The sequence below is a fragment of the Lepisma saccharinum genome, chromosome 1 (assembly GCF_977018435.1).
Source record: "Lepisma saccharinum chromosome 1, izLepSacc3.1, whole genome shotgun sequence".
Taxonomy (NCBI): domain Eukaryota; kingdom Metazoa; phylum Arthropoda; class Insecta; order Zygentoma; family Lepismatidae; genus Lepisma; species Lepisma saccharinum.
The window spans coordinates 53,449,440-53,472,284 of NC_139229.1; the positions used below are offsets into that span (position 1 = coordinate 53,449,440).

A 22,845-nucleotide genomic window follows, 5' to 3' on the forward strand; every position below is an offset into this window, starting at 1 on the left:
TGCTCCTCTAGCAGAAGAGCTGCAGAACCGGCGCCCTCTGTGAAAGCAAAACATGAAGAATAAAGAAACAGGGGCTTAAATTTCCCTTGCAGACTTCCGCAAGTTCAATGCCATTGCCAAACGTGACTTAATCCTTCGTTCTTGTTGAACTTGGCTGCTGTCAAGCTGGCAACAGAAACAATCACCGGTCAGATCAAAACATGAGCAGTTGAAAGGTACCTAGATGAAACCTTACACTGTCTAAGGAGAACAAAAAAACAGCAACTATAGAAAAACCAAGATCTAGATCAGCCAGCCCGCTTCATTAGCCAACGTCTTAATGGGGCAATTGAAATTTTTATGCCCTATTTTGTCTTTTTTTTACCTGTGCATCCCTTCACAGGTATTGGCATGGGACATCGGCCTTATTTAACCTTGGTGCCTGAAGAAACCAGAGTGCTTTGTCGTGGACTATTTTTTTTGTATCCTTTCTCTTTGAAGGCTAATTAGAAATAGTGCTAAATCTTTTAATTGCGGCTATCATGTGGATTGGAAGCTCTCGGAGTCAGAACGTGCTTGCTATGGGAACGCAATTCTATCGTGCCTTCGTTACGACAGTTTTTTGTTGTTTTCACGATGGCGTAGGAGCTGACATCTTGACACCTTGCCTTGCTAAAGAGTGCGTAATGAATTTTGAAGGGGAGAGGATTAGGGAGAAAAAAGACAACAAAATAAACTCGTAAATCTTTTTAAACTGGATTCCATTTTTTAGAAAATATTTCAGAAAAGCTTGCAGTTGACATTTCATTAGGATTTTAGGAATCGAATTTAGGTGTGCTTGGTAGCACCGGAATAAGCGTAAGTTAAGGAAAGCTATATTTTGTGGTCTCCTAGACGACGAGGTCTTGTTTACAACCGAAATGGGGTGCGTAAAAATGTAGGAAAAGGTTTATATGTCTAAAGTAGCACATAAAAATACAGTAAAACCTCGTTAATCCGGACTCCGATAAGCCGAACTTCGCTTAATACGGACAGGCATAAAAAAAAAAAAACAGAATGCAAGGTTTCAGATGTGGCTAGAAGTCAACAATAGAACATCATCATAATATCGCGTATGTACGTAGAGTATTGCTTTACATTTTACTGTACTGTATAGTGTATTTAGGCCTATGCACTTTAAATACACCATAATATACTTGTTTTGTTGCTATGAACGGAGTTTTAATGCACTTTCTACTGTTCTTTTAGGTTATTTCAGTTAATCCGTACTCGTTAAACCGGTCAACTTATCCCCGCATTAGTCCGGATTAACGAGGTTTTACTGTATTTCAAGGTGGGTCATACCGTTTAGCTTTCAGCCCTTTTGCTTTTGGGGGATGTAAGGACAGATTGGGGGATGTAAGGACAGATATATCATAGGCGCGCGGTGGGGGGAGTCAAGGGGCGCATGTGACCTTCCTAATACTTTCACTTAGAAATTTAGTAGAGATAAATCTTATTAGTGAAATCTTATTTATTACCGTTATTAAACAACGTTATTCTCTTTAAAACATTAAGTATTTTCAAGTCGACGAAAGTTCCAAGCAACTACGGCAGGTATATTTCCTATGTAATTGGACAATCTCATTTCGTTCTCCAACAAATTACTTGTTATTAAGACTCACGCATTTTATTCGTTGTGTTACACCTATGTGGTCGCAGAATAAATTGGTCTCACATTGAAATGAATAAATTATGTGTAGTTCTATTGAATCTGCTGTACGAAATCATGTTTGTATGCAAATTACTCTGAACCACAGAGAAGAAAAAAAGGGGGAGGGGAGCAAATAACTTTTGTACCACGGAAGCTAGACTTCCTCTAATAGAGTGGTTTTCGGTGGTTCCGGACGCACACCATGTACGCCCATGTTTAGTACCCATCAATACAATAAAGCAGTGAGGTGGAATGAGTTTTTTCTTTCTCCGACTGAACTTTCATCAATGCTTTTGCCCCCTTAAGCAGAGGGTCTGCGCACTCCTACGAGATGAATGTTCATTATTATTACTTGTGGTAGATTAGAGGATAATCAAGAAAAGGATATGGGTGCTAGCGAGCGAGGCTTTGTAAGACAGAGAACTTCAATTTTTTTACCTTTTGAGGAGTTTTCCGTTCCCCATTCTAGGGTAAGTGAAGCACTCGTGTTGAAACCTTCCCTACGTTCCTCTACGGGATAGTTTCAGCCGCACGACGCCAGTGGTCCCGGCTTCGAATCCCTGCCTGGGAATGGATGTTTGAGAGTATCCATTCATGAATTTCATCACATCATCCCTCATCCCCATCTTCGCAAATTATCCAAAATTGGCACAAAAAGCGAAGTAAAATAAATCAAATCAATCCTTCAATCAATCGATCAGCTGCGTAGTGGTAATGTCGTCGCCTTGTAATCAAGGGGTCCCGGGTTCGATACCCGGTGGAGGCACATGGCACAGTGGTTCGGATCCCACTTTAAACTGTAGGTCCAGTCCCGATAAGCCTCCTTGTGCATAAAGTGGACTTAATACAACAAATCAATCAAATCAATCTATCAGCTGTATAATTAGTGTAAGCGTTGTCACCTCCCTGTCTGTGACTAGAATCAGAAGTAAATATGGCGACGGGAACATCTTGGAATATCAAATTATATGCATCAATTTAATATGGTGAAATTCGTTAATATGTCAAATTCATAAATTAATTTGTTTAATATGGAATAAAGAAGAAATCCCTCAACAGTGGAAAGAATCCATAATTGTTCCTGTGTTTAAAAAAGGTGATAAAATGAACTGCAATAATTACCGTGGAATTTCTCTACTCTCAACAACATACAAAATTTTGTCTAACATTCTTTTAACAAGACTAACTCCATATGCTAATGAAATTATAGGTGATTATCAATGTGGATTTAAACGTAACAGATCAACTACAGATCAATTTTTTCACATCAGTCAGACACTTGAGAAAAAGTGGGAATATAATCAAAATGTCCATCAGCTATTCATTGATTTTAAAATAGCATATGATTCAGTCAAAAGAGATAAATTATATTAGTCGTGTTTGGAACAGGTACCTAAGAAGCTTGTTAATATGATAAAAGTATGCACCAGTGAAACAAAAAGTAAAATTCGTGTGGGTATTACTGTGTCTGACAAATTTACAATTCATGATGGGTTAAAACAAGGAGATGCATTATCTCCATTGCTCTTTAATTTTGTCTTAGAATATGCTGTTAGGAAGGTAAAAGAAACTAACGAAGGACTAGAATTAAACAGTGTGACTCAGTTGTTAGCATATGCAGATGATGTAGACTTACTGAGGGATGATGTAAATACAATTAAGAATAATGCTAATATATTTTTCAAAACTGCTAAAGAGATAGGTTTGGAAGTTAACAAAGAGAAAACTAAATATATGCTTACAGGCCAAAACCAAGTGTTAGGTAATAATCAAAATCTAATTATTGATAACAACTCGTTTGAACCAGTTTCGAAACTCAAGTACTTAGGAGTAATAGTAACAAATGAATATGACATTAAAGAGGAAATAAAAAGCAGGCTTAATTCAGGAAATGCAGGAAATGCATGTTACTTTTCTCTTCATAAACTTTTGTCTTCTCGTTTAATATCTAAGAAACTAAAGGTTAAAATATACAAAACAGTAATTTTGCCTGTATTATTATATGGATGCGAAACTTGGTCCCTTGCACTGAAAGAGGAACATAAATTGAGAGTATTTGAAAATAAGATCCTTAGGAAAATATTTGGACCTATAAGGGATGAGGAGACAGGTGAGTGAGTGGAGAAGGTTACATAATTTAGAATTACATAATTTGTATTCATGTCCAGATATTATTAGAATGATTAAATCAAGAAGACTTAGGTGGGCAGGCCATGTGGCACGAATGGGAGAGTAAAGAAGAGTTTACAGGATTCTTGATGAGAAACCTGATGGTAAGAGAACTGTAGGAAGGCCAAGACGAAGATGAAGGGACAACGTTGAGATGGATCTAAAGGAAATTGGTAGGGATGGAAGAGAGTATATAGATCTTCCTCAGGATAGGGACAGATGGAAGGCCTGTGTTGCTGCAGCCATGAACCTTCGGGTTTAAGAAGGCTAGAGAGGTAGTTATTTTTTTATGCATCAATTGACCAAGATTTGTGCTTTAAAATATGCAAAAAATACATTAGAATATTTAATTACATGTTATGTCATCAAAAATTTAAGTTTTTTAACATAAAACTAGTGCAAAATAAAGATACACATCTAATTTTGCATAATTTTCAGGATTATAACCCACGAAAGTGTCGAGAGGCATTTTTGCGGAGCCTATGAAAGATGCCGTACTAGTATTGGTCGGTATCGGTAAACAAATTTCAACCAATACTTTCCGGTACCGATACATCGGCATCGGCTCATTTCTACTTTCAAATTTAAATATTTTATCTTGCACAAAGATGGAAAAATATTATTAATTGCAGTTGGGTGATCCATAAATTCATTCTTTTAAAAATGAAGGGCTCGAATGTAAAACATGGTGACATTTTGGTAATTTCTGAGCTCATTAAGATAAAAGGTTATTAGAAGCTATACTGTAGTAAATTGTTTTCGTGTTGTGTTTAGCAATTTCAGAAGGCTTCGCTGAGTCCAATGCAGACATGGCAATTTCACTCGAAAATTTAAGGATGGCACATTTTATTTCGAAACTCAAAAATGACCAAAATGTCACTTACCATGTTTTACATTCGAGCCCTTCAATTATTAAAATTACGTTAAGTACGATTAACTATGTAATAGCAACAGTTTAGATGTTTAAAACTGTCATGTCTTTTTAACTTTAGTTGGACGGCAGCCGAAATTGACCGTCTTAGTGACTTTTATAAATAGAACGCAATCTCTGCTGTAGAAGTTGCAACCCTGCAAAGAACACAGAGCAAGTCAGCATTTGAGTAATCTATGCAAACTTGAAATAATAAAAACTGAACAACAAAGCAGAGTAATGGAGCGGCTATAAGTACATGAAGAAAGATGTGTGAGAGCGTGTTATACAAGTTCTTAATACACAGAAAAAATTACTGGAAAAGAGTTATTTGTTTTCAAAGAGAACAAGCATGTTGATTACGTCAAGAAGACGATCGTGACAAAGCCAGGAAATAGGAGGACCTGGCTATGAAAGGAAGTTGCATTTGAAAAAAAAATGGAGGAAATAGTAGTTCACATGTCTGATATCTACAACGATATTGTGTGTGTGTGTGTGTGGAAGTTATTTTTCGAACCTAACAAGAAGCTTTTGGACTCTTCGAAAGTAACAGATTAGTGACCATATTCTATTTTTGTCCTTAATATAGTGTGCGAATTAACGGGGGGGATGCCGGAGATTTTCCCCTAAAAAAAAATATAGCCTATTCCCGGCAAAAAAAAAAATCCTCAAAGAAAATTTGAACTGAAAAGTATACAGTATATGCTTCACTACAGTATGTAACAAACAGAATTGAAAAATCATTTGTGTCCATAAATGGTCCAGTCATCAAAGATTTCCATATCGATAAAATGTGCAGCCTTGTGGATTAAAAAAGGTCCGTTTCTGTACCAAATATCGGAGAGAACCACCTACGGGGAAGGCCATTCGTAAGTGGTATGAACATTTCAGAGATTCGGGCTGCATCTGTAAACGAAATTCGACTGGCCGTCCGTCGACTGGGGAAGAGACAGTGGAACGAGTGCGCACATGTTTCGTGCGGAGTCCACAGAAGTCCGCCTACCGGGCAGCGAGAGTACTTCAACTTCCACAGAAAACTGTCTGGCGGTTTCTGCGGAAACGTTTACAAATGAAACCCTACCGCTTGCAACTAGTTCAAGCCTTAAAAGACACTGATTATGCTTGCGTCCTTCTGTGCTGATTTTCTAGCATTAATAGAAACGGATGGGTTCTCTGAGAGGTTAATTTGCAGTGATGAAGCAATTTTTCACCTTTCAAAGAAAGTGAATAGACACAACGTAAGGATTTGGGGAACTCCTAACCCCCATGAATTTGTGGAACACGAACGCGATTCTCCCAAAGTGAATGCCTTTTGTGCCATTTCCCATGCAAAGATTTATGGGCCCTTTTTCTTCCATCAACGTACTGTGACAGGACTTGTTTTCCTTGATATGCTGCAACTATGGCTCCTTCCACAGCTTGCAGAGGATAGCACAGATTTCATTCTCCAATTGGATGATGCCCCTGCGCATTACCATGGCAGCGTTCGGGACCATCTCAATGGGGCATTGGAACAACGTTGGATAGGCCGTGCATCTCCATAGGATCGACCTCCCCTTGATTGGCCACCTCCTTCCACCGACTTGCCCCATGTGATTTCTTCATGTGGGGTTTTGTCAAGGATCATGTTTACGTACCACCACTTCCAACAACATTGGATGACCTGCGTGCCCGCATCACAGCAGCCATTGCTGATATTGACCGCAACATGCTACACAAGGTTTGGCAGGAGATAGACTATCGGCTTGATGTGTGCCGTGTTACGCGAGGTGTTCACATAGAACACTGATTTGTTTGAAAAAAACTTTGACAGTTTACCTTTCTTATCACATGTCTCACAGTAACATTCGTTTATTATATTTCACAGAATAAATGTCTGAAATCGAGTCCATCATTTTGACTTACCCTGTATAACTGAGTCCTTCTCTGTGGCCGTGCGGTCTAAAGCTGGACGCCCACGGAGACGCCGGAAGCGAGGCGACAGAACGGAACAGTTTCGCTTGCGACGTCTCAGTGGGCGATAAACGTCAAGATAACCTGCAGACTTCTAGCCGGAAATTCCGTGCTTCGGTTCCGCACGTTCCTCTTAGTAAGTGTTACACCATTTGATTTCAATAGAAGGAGACGACAGAGAAGTTCTGTTGCCGGATTTTTCCGTGCTTACCCGGGTCTCAGTGTGCGAAGTCGGTCAAGTTTTCGGTGTTATTATTTCAAAATCTCTCTTTGTGCATGTGTTGCGAAGTAAAGCTGAATTGATCACATCGCTCTCCTGAAACAACGTTGCCAAGCGTACTTCTGTTTGTGCAAGTTGTCTTTATATGGCTGTGTGTCCGCTTGCATTCCGACCTGCGTGTGGTCCTTCCGGAAACTTCATCGTTCAGGACCGCGTGTGCGTGGAACATTAACCTCTGATGATTTCTGGTGCCGACAATACCGTTGCCCGAGAAGACTCTTTCTCTCCTTTACAGTTAGTTCGGCAACATGTGGTGGACCCAACGCTCATTTGTTTTGTCCCGCGAACAACTTTCGGTACCTTGTGACTCGAAAATGCCCGATCTCAGTCGAAGAAAATTCAACTGATCGCTGATTCGCTGTTTCAAAGCCGCCAGTTGGAGTTGCGTTCAGTATAGTGTTGGGCGATGTATCGTCCAGATGATATATCGCGATATTGAAAAAAATATCGTCCAGGCGATATCATCTAGACGATATATCGTCACGATATTTTGACTATATATATATCGTGTTGGCGATATATCGTGACGGTATTTGGCGATACATATCGTGTTGGCGATATATCGTCACGATATTTGGCGATGTAGGCGATATACCGTTACGATATTTGGCGATATACATCGTGTTGACGGTATATCGTCATGATATTTGGCGATATATATCCCCATACAGCACAACATGGTTTCAGATATGTTACGGATACGTAACTCGTGAAACATTGTAACATTGCAGCAACATTGCGAAACATTACTGTGATGTTTCAGGTATGTTTCAGCAATGTAAAAATGTCCGCAAATCTAACATAACATTCGTAATGTTACAGAAACATATCAGTGCAACATTACAGAAACGTGTCAATGTAACATTGCAGAAACATGTCAGTGTAACATTACAAATACATTTCCGTAAGGTTTTGTGATATTTCAGCTACATTACAGTGATATAATTTTACATTACGGTTATATTGAATGGAATCAGTACTGTGTTCACGAGTGAAATATTTAAGGGGGCCTATTGGGGTTAAGCCCCTTTATTTCAATATTTATTTGTAAATCATTTCCTGAAAATAAAATTCACAATGTTTGATACCTAATTAGGAATGATATTTAATTATATTTATTTTACCTCTCCTCAAATGACCACGTATCTCAATTGCTACAATTATTCTCGAGGGGAAAAAAGTGCATAAAAGTACGAAATACACATTCATTCACACCAGACAACAGTTACGACTAAAAAAAGAAAAAAATACTCGTATTCGCCACCAAATCCTAAACTACCTTCAAATGTGTGTAAAGTTTTACATGCAATAAGCTCTCCGTGGTTTGTTGCACCCTGTCACAAAGAAGGTGGGATTTGAGTGATGTGATCAGCATAATGCTCCCGTCCCCTCTACTAATAGATGAGAGGCTGGAAGCATTTTAGTGTTGTATGAAATTCATTCATGATTCTATGAGTCACGGTCATCTGAAAATTCTACTCTAATGTCTCTGTATGAATGAAAACATTTTTCCTGGACAGAATACATGTTCCACATGTATGGTTTTCAACCTATATGGTGTTCGAACTTTCAGAATTACACAGCAATATTCCAAATTAATTTCAAACATCACAAATTGAGCATATGTCTTCAAATATAACTTTCGGATACTAAAATTTACTATGTGACATTCTCACCTTTTACGTATCTCAAATAAAAATTCAAAATGAATGTAATAATATGCTATATACTTACATAATTGGAGAAATGTAGATACACTTTGACCATAAAATAAATTCAGTAAATGAACCAGTAACCACAACTGGGAAATAAATATCAATTCACAAGTGCAAAGTGGAGACAAGCTAAAGTTTAGCAATTTTTAGGCAGTAACAATACGAATAATATAATTGAATAATAACTAAAAATTTATAAATCAATGAAAAGTTTTGACATTCTCTATAATATTAAATGTGCAGTGTGTATCAGAGGTTGTGGTTACTAGTTAGAAAAATTAATTCTCTTAATGTTACTTGTGAGCAATTTCCATTGAATTATTACTTCAAAGGTTCTCATTTCTATTACTTTTTAATCATTTATATTTCACCCATGTTTGACTTTCAACGTTGTTTTGGTGTTTAGGATGGGTTGGTAAGTTTCAGAATACACTGAGAAATTGAATTAAGCTCCTTGTAATGAAGGGATTTCTGGTTCGAAACTCTGGTAGAGGCACATTGCAGTGATACGGATCCCATTTTGAATTGTAGGTCCAGTCCCGATTAGCCTATTTGTGCATAAAGTGGACTTAAAACGTCAATTCAAAGAACCAAATAAATATAAATAAGCATACTTTGATACATTTTTTTTACACCAGCGAGTGATCAGACACTACCCATGTCACCATTCAACTCCAAAAATTGGACATGCATCACTTCAAAGAAAAATTATTATACGTAAAAATAATATTTTTTCATAAAATATATTCTTTATTTGTCGAAATTTGTCAAAATACAATTGCTTCTGTTCTGTTAAGAAGTATTTCATTGCAGGTTCTCCGCTATAACCTCTTGTTGGAGTGCAGTAACATTCATTTTTTCCTGAAAGGAAATAATGTCATAATATCAATTCTGGTCAGAATTTTCATTTCAAAAAACAATATTTTGCACAAGTAAAATTAACATCTCAGCCGTGAAGAAAATTGCAAAGCAACATCAAGAATTTACATTCTTCATGTCCACACCATTCAGTTTTTTTATTTATAAAAGTAACCTTGGAGAATGCTGTAAAACCGATTGAATTTTGGCAAAAAAAATGCTTTTACTTCATATTATTTGCTCAGAACTAGCAAAACGATTTTTAGTGAATGCTCAATATGTTATGTAACATCCAAGTCGTTAATATTAGTGAAAATCAGTGTTTCCATCTACTTTTTTTAGAAAATTCCTCTGCATTCCGCAGAAATGAAAATTTCATGTTTCATCTTTCTTTTATCATGCCAAGTTAAATACAACATCTGCAACTTGTGCAATCGTGCAGTATCATAATTATATGTTAACCTTTTATTTTATTTTTGTCATTAATCCATAATTCTACCTACCTAATTACGAAGAAATGAGGATTGTATGGATTTTTAGCATAAAAACAACTAATATTACCAATTATTTACCTCTTGAAACTTAATAATAACAATTGAACCACAAATGACCTAAATCTAGTATATTGAACTTGTATTGTTTCATAGTTTTGAATTATTGTAACTTGAAATCCAAATTTTGTCCAAAAATGATCATTCTTGCGAAAGAAACTAATCTTAAATCAGCCATAGAATACTTAATTACTGCTAAATCTGCATAAAAACTAACTGTTGGAGTCATAAACATCTTACCATTGAAGAAAAGTGCAAAGCAACATCATGAATTTACATTATTCATGTTAGCACAATTCAGTTTTTTTTATAAAGGTAACCTCGGAGAATGCTGTAAGACAGATTCAAATTTGGCAAGAAAAATTGCTTTTACTTCATATTATTTGCTCAGAACTAGCATAAAGATTTTTGTGAATGCTCAATATGTTATGTAACATCCAAGTCGTTAAAAATATTAGTGAAAATCAGTGTTTCCATCTACTTTTTTAGAAAATTCCTCGGCATTCCGCAGAAAAAATTTCATGTTTCATCTTTCTTTTAGCATGTCAAGTTAAATACAATATCTGCAACTTGTGCAATCGTGCAGCATCATAATTTCATTTTAACCTTTTATTTTTGTTAATAATCTATAATTCTACCTACCTAATTACGAAAAAATATGAATATAGTATATGGAGGGCATCACAAGCCTCATGAGGAACAAAACTATACAAGACTACATGAGAGAGAAAAAGAGAGATAATTAACATAAGTGACTAACCTAACAAGTGATCAAGAGAGAAATATAATTAGGAATTTAGTTTTGTCACACAAAATATTACCCATGTGGTGATTGATGGCTGGAAATATTGGACAAGCTAGCTTTGCACATTATCTACCTAACCTAATAAGCAGCATGAAAAAATGAAAGTATACAACAAAATCTCTTCTGATTTTACATGTATTTCATAACAAGAATTTCTCACATTATAGTGGATAATGAGACAGGTCAAAATACTTATATAAACACTAGCTTGATAGTCTGGCATAGCTAGTCATTTTTTTAATAATATACACTGTCTAGTCATGGCATACTGTCACTTTCAGAGGGCTGTGTTTTTTTAAAGCCAGTATCATGTTTGTTTTGTTTATAATTGCACTTCATTGTAAACAGAATTTTGATGCTACGTTCATTTTAGCTATTATTAAAGGTTTTTTAATAGGATAGTTTTATTCTTGATAGCTTGTGCTGTAACGAGTGCACTCACGGTCCCCGAAATGACGTGTCAATCATACCCCGGCACGGGGCCAAACGTCGTTATGTGTACGGGGAACCGGTCGTGACTCACGGTCCAGTTATCAAGTTCGGTACTGAGACGGTCGTTTATTGTCATACTATTGCGAGGCGGAGATTAATACCTTGAAAAGTTACACTGTTTTGTTTACCTTTGATATGTAGATTCGAACAATCATAAAACACTAATAGCATAATATCTGGTACCTGAAAAACGTCAAATAACAACACTGACGAACGGTAAAAAAGTGAATATATATTGTAACAACAAAAAAAATATTGCAACCAACAACTGTTTACAAAGCCTCCTCACTCTCACAACATTCACTCTATCTCTCTTTCACACACATGAGGTATTTTTACATGTGAAGTATAGATACAAATCGCGGAACTCATTAACACATCATTTCTCTTTAGTTTTAAACCTTGATGTGAATTTAGGGCCTTTGTCTGCCAGCTCCTGTGCTCTTTTAAATTAACTTAGGTGCCACCCCTCGGAAAGCGGTTAACTAAGACAATTGGGTCGGCGTGGTTAAATCTTTCGTTCGAATGTACGTATGCATCCAGTCGTAAGCACGACATTTTACAAGTTTCTCGGACGGGGGTATTACACATAAGCCTCTCTCGTCCAATGAGAACAACTACACAATTACATAGGGATGCAAAAACTTAATTGGCTCCAGCTGCCGGAATACACTAATCAATCGTCGGCGCGAGCAAAAATTACCTTAAAAACCACTATGCAACAAATAATACTATTTCACGCACACGACCTTGCAATAAAAACAACTACGCTTTCCACAATTAAAAGGGACTCATCAGTCAAGTATTGACAAATTAAATGGCGCGACGGGGCGGTCGGTTACACAAAAAATGGAGCACACTTTGACAATTTACACTAAATATTAAAGAAATGAAATGGAGCTTCTAGCCCTGAATGCAGACAATTAAATTAGCACATCTGAACATGAAATAACCCTTTTTTACTACAATACCAAAAATTGTCAGAGACGGAAGTTAGGTTCGGGGTTTCCTGAGTAACTTTGCGAATAAGTGAGACTTCGGCGTTAACTGTACGGTGTTGATACTAACGACGCACGTTTACATGTACATGAGACCCTCTGAAGTATACTGTACCAGACTCTGCTACATGGCGTGGTCCTTCATCTCTCCTGGACGCGGGACTTGCACACGGTTCCTTTGTGCCGAAATTGTCCTCCGAGGTCGATCGCGACGAAGAATAATTGCGACGATATGGTGTACTTGCACCCCCTCAGAACCTCGGGCGTTCCTCTTGTCACTAGCGTCGGGTGTACGTGGTCACGCGCCGGTTCGGAATATCTCTAGTGTCGGGCATCAATTGGACGTCGATCTGCAATCATCTCTCTCTGGTGCCGGGCTTCGTTTGGGCGTCGTTCTGGTATCATCCTTCCCTCTCTTTCTCTGGTAACTAGCTTCGGTTGGAACGTCGATCTGGAAACGTCCTTCGGGCTTTGGTTGGGACGTCGATCTGAAAGCGTCCTTCGGGCTTTGGGCAGTGTTTGGTTTTGGCGTCGTCTGACTGGCTTCGGCGTCGTTGCAGGCGTCAGGGAAGCGACGCCCCCCCTTCTCTATCTTCTTTAGCCCTCCATCCTTATGTAGTCCACGCTTGGCAAAAACAAATCACCGCGTAATCTTCACCAAAATAAGGCGCACACTGGTAACTCCCTATCCGCAAGTCGCTCACAGTACGTAAGGAAACAAAGTTCACGGACACAAAACAATAATCACGCGAGAGTGTAGCGCGGAGATGCTCTCTCGGTGAAATCCGGGTAAAAACTGTGTCTGGAATCATAGTACTGCCTATATATAAGAGATTCGAATTCTTCCGTTGAACAGGACGCTCTAGTGGCTTGGCTTCGCTTTCTCAGGGGATGGAAATGACCTCTGTCCATTGTCTTGAAAGGCGCGGTCAGCGACGCGTCCTGGATCCTTGCAGAGTTGGGCTCCAGCTGGTTCTCCTGGTCATCCGTGAACATGGGTTCGAACGCCTGCTGCGACTCGAGCCCGGTAGCGGCGAAAATAATCTTTCCTTATCTCCGCGTTGGTGCAAATATGTCATGTTCTAGGCGGCGGCTGTCACTCAAGAAAAACCCCATCTCCCAACTCCCGACGTCTGGCTCGGATACAAGTTTATTCACAAAAATAAAATCAAACCTCACACTTTCTTGTTTGTGCATAAAATGAATCAATAAACAAAAATAATTTATATCGAACTGCGTTTCACATGTCACTAGATACCGTGACATCTCGCCCTCCTTGCGATCAAAAAATTCTGTAGGCGAATAAAATTTTTTACTACTCAGGGGCATGAAATTTTGACTACAAATTTTTTAACACCCTGTACAAGAAAAGTAAACCAGTTCGATAACACAAAACACATGATATAAATGATACCTCCAATTTACATAATAAATATACATTTTATACACTCTGGGTATGGCGCAAGGTTATTTTATACTTCTAAAATGGCGCGATGTCGCTTAACCATGTTTCGCCATCCCATTCCTCCCTTCGGCGCTGACGACCTGACGGCCCCGGCTGTGGAGACGTGTTGCTGGGATTCGGCCCGTTCGCGTTTCGCGTCGGGCTCCTTTGAACCCTCAGCGGGCTGCGCCTTGTGTGCCCGTTGTCAGAACGCGGGCTCTCCGGTCTACTGTCGGGGTGACGTTGATAATAACCATTGTTCACTCGCCCGTTGTAAAAGTTGCTGTCGCCGCTGTTGCCATGGTGACCCGGCGAACTGCGAGTCTGACCACCTCGACGTCTCTGCCCCCGATACTGGCGTCTCTGTCGTGGCGAAGGCGGATCATCTCGAAACTGGCGAACTTCGGCTCCTGGAGCGCGTTGCTGCCCATCGTACCTCCTCTGGACGAAATGGACGCGTGGGTGCTTGTTTCCTCGGCTTCCTTCATCCTCCGGTCGTCTCCTTTTGTTCCATCTGTCACTCCGCGTCCTCTCGCGTTCTTCTTCGCACTGGTTTAGGTTCTCGAGCGTGAGCGACATGGCTTCTGCATCGAAAACGCACGCCCCGTTGAGATGCCGTCTTATCTCTTGCGGGTAATGATAAATTAGGGCCGCAATTATCTCCGACGTGGTCATCTGTGGCTGTAGAGCCTGGAACTCATTGAATTTACGCCAGAAATATTGTGCAAAAGTGAGTCCCCCGTTCCTGTCGTACCTCTCGTTCCTCAGTTGGATAAGCATCCTTTCCACTTGCATGGGGCGCTGAAAGTGTGTCAAGAACGCTTCCCTAAACGCCGAGTATGAATGGAAGTGTCTTTCATTCCGATCCAGCCAGTTCTTTGCCCGATCTTGCATTAGGCCTTTCAGCACGAGTAATCGCTCCCCATCCGCAAGTCCTAACTCCCGCGCTGTTGCTTCAAATTCCTCGATGAAGGCAGACGGCAAAATCCTGTCGGCCCCGGAGAACTTCTTGAAATGTTTCTTATATTCCGGCGGGAACAGAGCCCTTCTCGTCGGTGCTGGTTCAAACCGTATATCTTCCCGGTTTGAAGTTTGGGCTTCGAACGGTCGCGGCGATGGATAATGTAGTCCAGGTTCCACTTCGCTTCCCCCGTTGACAAGCGTAGTCGGTCTTGCGTCACTCGCGCGCCTTGAAGACGAGGGGACCGCAGCTGGCTGCGATGACGTCATGGCTGCTGGCTCTCGCGATGATCCCGGAACGTCGGCTACGTTTAGTCGTTCCAGTTTGTCCTCTATTTCCTTTATTTTTTCGGAATTCCCTTCCGCTAGACTCGCTGCTCGCCGTACCTGTCGCTCGAGGGCATCGTTGCTCCGATTACAGGCTGACTCCAGCTGTGCACATTGTTGGCCGATGTGTTGCAAAGCTCCTTCCTGCTCACTTACGCTCTGCGCCAGTGTTGCCACCTTGGCTTCCTGTTCATTGATGCGAGCGTCGGTCCTGGCGATCCTGGATTCGATTCGAGCCTCGGATTCTTGGATCGTCTGAAGGAGCTGTTGCGTCACTTCTTCTCCGGAGGCGCGAACCGTCCCTTGGAGACGTTCTTCCATCCCTCGTACGTCGGTCTGCATCCTGGTCTCCAACCCCTGGATGTTCGTCTGGACCCTGGTTTCCAACCCCTGGATGTTGGTTTGGACTCCTTGCATTTCAGCCTGCAATCCCTGGATGTTGGTCCGCATCTCGGTCTGCATTCCCTGGAGCATCTGGAGAACCAGCTGAAATTGGTTGGCACCACTGCCACTTCCTACGTCATCTTCTTCCTTGCTGTGGTCGCTGTCCGCACGTGACGATGTACCCCCTTGGGCACTTGGTATCTCCCTTTCCATTTCCAACGGGCCCTTGCACTGAAGACAAACCGGTCTGGCTCCCTCCCTGTCGATTTCGGAGTCAGCAAATTCCTTTCCACAAGCCTCGCAAACCATCATGACGTCACTCTTGTTCAAACAGTCTATACGACGATTTCTTAATCTCATGAAGGCCTTTCGCTAAATATCTGCTCGATTTTCTGTCGCACTTTGGAACAGTTACGCAAACTTACGCGAGCTCACACAAAATGTGAATTACAAATCGATACATAAAAAGAAAAAGGAGGTCCGCCGGGAATCCCTTATCCCGCAACTCAGCCTGATGCCAAAAATTATGCCAGCAACCAAAAAAAAAGTACACGAAAAGTACATAAAAAATGCCCTATGCAGCTGCCCTTGCTGCTTTCGCCGAAAAAATATCTGCCCTATTGTTACCAATTACGCCCAAAAACGTGTCCTTACACGTGAACCTACGACAAATACATCAAAATAACCCTCGAAATACAAAACGAAAAACACACAAATAACCAGGAACCTAACACAAGAATTTTATGCGTGACGTATACAACAATGAAATTTCTACCGCTCTCGCAACCTGGCTTTCCTGGAAAGACATGACAAAAGTTGCCGTCCCTGTTCGGGCGCCAAAATGTAACGAGTGCACTCACGGTCCCCGATATGACGTGTCAATCATACCCCGGCACGGGGCCAAACGTCGTTATGTGTACGGGGAACCGGTCGTGACTCACGGTCCAGTTATCAAGTTCGGTACTGAGACGGTCGTTTATTGTCATACTATTGCGAGGCGGAGATTAATACCTTGAAAAGTTACACTGTTTTGTTTACCTTTGATATGTAGATTCGAACAATCATAAAACACTAATAGCATAATATCTGGTACCTGAAAAACGTCAAATAACAACACTGACGAACGGTAAAAAAGTGAATATATATTGTAACAACAAAAAAAATATTGCAACCAACAACTGTTTACAAAGCCTCCTCACTCTCACAACATTCACTCTATCTCTCTTTCACACACATGAGGTATTTTTACATGTGAAGTATAGATACAAATCGCGGAACTCATTAACACATCATTTCTCTTTAGTTTTAAACCTTGATGTGAATTTAGGGCCTTTGTCTGCCAGCTCCTGTGCTCTTTTAAATTAACTTAGGTGCCACCCCTCGGAAAGCGGTTAACTAAGACAATTGGGTCGGCGTGGTTAAATCTTTCGTTCGAATGTACGTATGCATCCAGTCGTAAGCACGACATTTTACAAGTTTCTCGGACGGGGGTATTACACATAAGCCTCTCTCGTCCAATGAGAACAACTACACAATTACATAGGGATGCAAAAACTTAATTGGCTCCAGCTGCCGGAATACACTAATCAATCGTCGGCGCGAGCAAAAATTACCTTAAAAACCACTATGCAACAAATAATACTATTTCACGCACACGACCTTGCAATAAAAACAACTACGCTTTCCACAATTAAAAGGGACTCATCAGTCAAGTATTGACAAATTAAATGGCGCGACGGGGCGGTCGGTTACACAAAAAATGGAGCACACTTTGACAATTTACACTAAATATTAAAGAAATGAAATGGAGCTTCTAGCCCTGAATGCAGACAATTAAATTAGCACATCTGAACATGAAATAACCCTTTTTTACTACAATACCAAAAATTGTCAGAGACGGAAGTTAGGTTCGGGGTTTCCTGAGTAACTTTGCGAATAAGTGAGACTTCGGCGTTAACTGTACGGTGTTGATACTAACGACGCACGTTTACATGTACATGAGACCCTCTGAAGTATACTGTACCAGACTCTGCTACATGGCGTGGTCCTTCATCTCTCCTGGACGCGGGACTTGCACACGGTTCCTTTGTGCCGAAATTGTCCTCCGAGGTCGATCGCGACGAAGAATAATTGCGACGATATGGTGTACTTGCACCCCCTCAGAACCTCGGGCGTTCCTCTTGTCACTAGCGTCGGGTGTACGTGGTCACGCGCCGGTTCGGAATATCTCTAGTGTCGGGCATCAATTGGACGTCGATCTGCAATCATCTCTCTCTGGTGCCGGGCTTCGTTTGGGCGTCGTTCTGGTATCATCCTTCCCTCTCTTTCTCTGGTAACTAGCTTCGGTTGGAACGTCGATCTGGAAACGTCCTTCGGGCTTTGGTTGGGACGTCGATCTGAAAGCGTCCTTCGGGCTTTGGGCAGTGTTTGGTTTTGGCGTCGTCTGACTGGCTTCGGCGTCGTTGCAGGCGTCAGGGAAGCGACGCCCCCCCTTCTCTATCTTCTTTAGCCCTCCATCCTTATGTAGTCCACGCTTGGCAAAAACAAATCACCGCGTAATCTTCACCAAAATAAGGCGCACACTGGTAACTCCCTATCCGCAAGTCGCTCACAGTACGTAAGGAAACAAAGTTCACGGACACAAAACAATAATCACGCGAGAGTGTAGCGCGGAGATGCTCTCTCGGTGAAATCCGGGTAAAAACTGTGTCTGGAATCATAGTACTGCCTATATATAAGAGATTCGAATTCTTCCGTTGAACAGGACGCTCTAGTGGCTTGGCTTCGCTTTCTCAGGGGATGGAAATGACCTCTGTCCATTGTCTTGAAAGGCGCGGTCAGCGACGCGTCCTGGATCCTTGCAGAGTTGGGCTCCAGCTGGTTCTCCTGGTCATCCGTGAACATGGGTTCGAACGCCTGCTGCGACTCGAGCCCGGTAGCGGCGAAAATAATCTTTCCTTATCTCCGCGTTGGTGCAAATATGTCATGTTCTAGGCGGCGGCTGTCACTCAAGAAAAACCCCATCTCCCAACTCCCGACGTCTGGCTCGGATACAAGTTTATTCACAAAAATAAAATCAAACCTCACACTTTCTTGTTTGTGTATAAAATGAATCAATAAACAAAAATAATTTATATCGAACTGCGTTTCACATGTCACTAGATACCGTGACAGTGCAGCCTATCGAGAGCTGATCTAACAAGTATGACCCTGGCTGTGGTGCTGTCGTAGACTTGCATTACGTAACGATGTCACAGAACAAATTAGTTGATTCGTAATTTGTATTAGATAGAGGCTCTGAACGTAACAACTTACGTGGTATTCTATGCCTCTTCACTACGCACAGGGAAGTGAGAAACAACATTTTTTAAAAAGAAGAGGACAAATTTTGTGCAAAATTTAGGGGGGGGGGGGTCATATACCGTAAACGAAAACTATATAGCTATTTTTAACAGTAAAAACATGCAGGAAAATACTTTGCGTCTAGACCATTCACTTTTTCACTACACACAACGCAGGCAACTTATTTCTCGCGATTATAGTTTCATGAGGTGGAGAAGTTCAGTGCTTCTTTACGTCCACATATTTTAATTAAACAAACAAAACAAAATACTTCTTTAAACACTGGCTTGAACTGCCTTGTTTCCACTCACTTTTTCACACATCTTACACAACACAGATTAAATATATAGCGTGCATAAGAATAACACAATTAAACACACTTTGGCATTAATAATATTCAACTTACCACTCAATAAACAACATTATTCTTCATAAGATGTGCACAACTCCCGGTCAGCGTTGAAGGTAACAACATGGCCGCCGCAGAAAATGTCCAAGATGGCCGCCACGCATGCATGATGACCGAATCCAACGTTGCGGAAATGTCTCTGAAACATTTCTCAGAGATGAAAGAAAAATTAGACGTTGCAGAAACTATACAATGAAACTATAACATTGCAATGTTTCAGAAACAAAACTGGAACTTCATCTGATGCTTTCTGTAAAGTCAACGCGAAACCAGAATGTTAGAAACATACATGAAATATTGTAATATTTCTGAAATGTGTGAAACTTAGTGTGCTGTATGGGTCGTGTTGGCGATATATCGTCACGATATCTGGAGATATTATATCGTGTTGGCGATATATCGTCACGATATCTGGAGATATTATATCGTGTTGGCGATATATCGTCACGATATTTGGCGATGTAGGCGATATACCGTGACGATATTTGGCGATATATATCGTGTTGGCGATATATATCGTCACGATATCTTTATATTATATCGTGTTGACGGTATATCGTCACGATATTTGGCGATATATATCGTGTTGGCGATATATCGTCACGATATTTGGCGATGTAGGCGATATACCGTTACGATATTTGGCGATATATCGTCACGATATTTGGCGATATATCGTCACGATATTTGGCGATATATATATATTGTGTTGGCGATATATCGTCATGATATCTGGAGATATATATTTCGTGTTGGCGATATATCGTCACGATATCTGGATATTATATCGTGTTGACGGTATATCGTCATGATATTTGGCGATATATATCATGTTGGCGATATATCGTCACGATATTTGGTGATATTTATCGTGGAGACTATATAGCCGATATCTCGATACGGAAAAAATATCGTATCGCTGTGACGATATTTTCTTGACGATATATATCGCGATATCAAATTTCCGATATCGTCCATCCCTAGTTATAAGCAATTTTCTAAGATACTTGGAACCGAACGACCAGACAATAGTTTAGTATACTGACGGATAACATATACAAATTTACATCGCCCCCTCCACAATAAAAAGCCTACCTCCAGATATTAAATCATAAATACGCCACGGAGTGGGCATCCGCCCAAAGGAAAAAGCAACACTGGAGAGAAGATGGGCCAATATTTGTCAAACGCAACGAAGAGTTGCTATTTCCACAGTATTTCAACCCCACAGCACGAACTTTTGAGCCGTTCCGCTGACCGAAAGCGTTGAGTGTTCTATTCACGATATTGTTTCGGAAAGTTTCTTAGTTCAAGTCTCGGCCAGGGCATGGGTGTTCTCTTAATATGTCCTTACTCGACTGCATATCGGACACAGCCGTCTAACGCATAGCCACTTGCTGCAAGGGCTGGACCCTCCGATGTGTCGTGTTTGTAATGTCCTTTTAAGAATTAGGCATATTCTTGTTGATTCTTTGATAGTGCTTTCCTCAGGCAGACTTTTAATCTTCCAATCTGTTTTTCATCCCTGTTGGGAGATGCCGACAGTGTTTTATCCAATGTTGGTATCTTCCACTGTCTGTGAAGAAGTTTTTTTTTAGAAAATTCTTGATTTTTAATGTGCTGTGTTGCATCTTATCCCAAGGGACTTTTTACACCCCTTCTTTTAACATTTTCAATAAGAATTTTAGATAAGGGTACATTTCGCCATGTACATTGAAGGGTGCAAAATGGCCTAATGTGCCGACGCACCCAACAAATTAATTCATTAATTCAAATTGCCTAATTCAGCGGTTTATCCAGATTTTTCTGGGTGGTGTAAGGCCGTTTTGTGTAAAGATGATATTTTTGTGCCTAAATATCCATAAATGGAACTTTGGTGAAGATTTAGGAGGGCGTTGCATAAAATTTAGGGGAGTATTATAGGATGTTGGGGATTTTGGGGGGGCATTTCACCCCGTACGCACCCTTATATTCCACAGCTTGGCATCCTATGACGAGGCCTGAGAGCGGAAAGGAAATGATGAGAGCTTCCTCCACTTACGTGACTTTCCCTCTCGAATAAGTTCTTTTATATTATCTGATAAGTACAGAAATGCTCTCCTTTAGCCCTGTTTATTGTATTTTTTTCTCCCCCGCACGTTATCTTTTATCAAAACTTTTTTCTTTCTTTTTAGATCAGGCCTTTGCCAGCTCCACCCAAAATCGTTGGATCTTCCGAGCCTCTTATCTGATTTCACGTACCGAGTGGAAGACTGGCGGAGAGGCCCCAGAACAGCAGGTAAGCTATTCACGACCTAATGACCACCATTATGCAGCTACCGGACCCTCGAGGGGATGCCATTTTTATACCGTTCTATTCTCCGTCCATTGTAAGAATGGAGTTAATGTAAACAAAACCATGCGACTTCTGAGATATAGTTCCTTTCCTATGTGTTAGTTCTTGGGTTATTTTGCCCATGAATACATTGATCGTAACTGTACAGCTCGTAACATTAGGTTCCATAACTGAAAAATAGCAGTTACATTGAGTGATATGGATTCATCACATGCACTATATTCCTACGCGCAAGTTTTCTGCACAACTGTCCTTGGAACAACCAATAGAATATCTGAATAGCCAGGTGTATTTGCTTTCATTGAGTTTGTTCTTAAAGCGAATAGCGAATGGTCTACACTGATCGTCCTTTCTTAATGGAAGTGGAAGGGTTGGGTGAAGGGGGTTGTCAATATGAGCTGTACCCAGGCACGTATCCAGGAATTTCTTTCGGGGGGGGCTCAACACCATTTTTTAAGGGGTATAGTAAGAACCTCACAATTGTATGTTCAAGACCAGTGGTGGCAATTGGGTTCCAAAACAAGGGGGGGGGTGCGGAGGGCGTTGCAAGGAAAGTTTACTTTTTCTTGGTAGACAAGGCTTAACATTGAGGCCATAATGTTGAGGCAAGAAAATAAAAATGGGGAGCAACTATCCCTTAAATCGTCGCCACTGTAAGGCTGTCATTTTAATCAGAACGTGAAATCGGAACATTTTTTACCACTCGACTCCTCTGTTTCCATGGATTAACATTGTGTGCCGGAACCATCTCAGTATGTGTGTTTGTCCATTTCTTTTCATCAGACATAAAAACATCTATGGTGTCTTTGAGTGTTTTTACGAAGCTGTTACACATGCACGGGATGGACAATCCACTCGACAACACGAGATTCAAATTGTGGGCTGCGAACTGGACGCAGACAGCTCTCGAATATTTTTCTCTGATTCGAGTCTGAACACCACTAACGTGTCTTGTCCTCCCATGTTTGCAGCTCTTATAAAAGCCGAAACCCACCAAATTGTTCAGATTCAGGCCTTAGCACCCACAAGTGTTCAAAAATTCCTGTCACAGCTTCCGCTGTCTTGTCATATATCGGCACGAAACAAAGGAAGTCTCCTCGAATACAGGTGGATCACGAAACAATTACTGCACAGTGAAAACCCTTCCGTTCCCAACACATCTAATGTTTCGTCTCCCAGTATGATCAAATGCTTACTCATTTATCTCCAGTGACGTGCCCAAGGGAGGGTTGGTGAGTTCA

General features: G+C 40.8%; 1 protein-coding gene across 3 annotated transcripts in view; it reads left to right on the forward strand.

Annotated features, from left to right (window-relative positions):
• Nucleotides 1–22,845, forward strand: part of LOC145995247 (protein Wnt-5b-like) — a 966,808-nt gene that overhangs the window by 432,171 nt on the left and 511,792 nt on the right. For 2 of the 3 annotated variants that reach the window (XM_083131817.1, XM_083131826.1), the window contains exon 4: nt 21,444–21,547. The gene's annotated coding sequence lies outside the window, so the exon portion shown is untranslated. Of the gene's footprint in view, nt 1–21,443; nt 21,548–22,845 lie in introns of those variants that run through there. The other variant, XM_083131834.1, reaches the window with a different exon arrangement.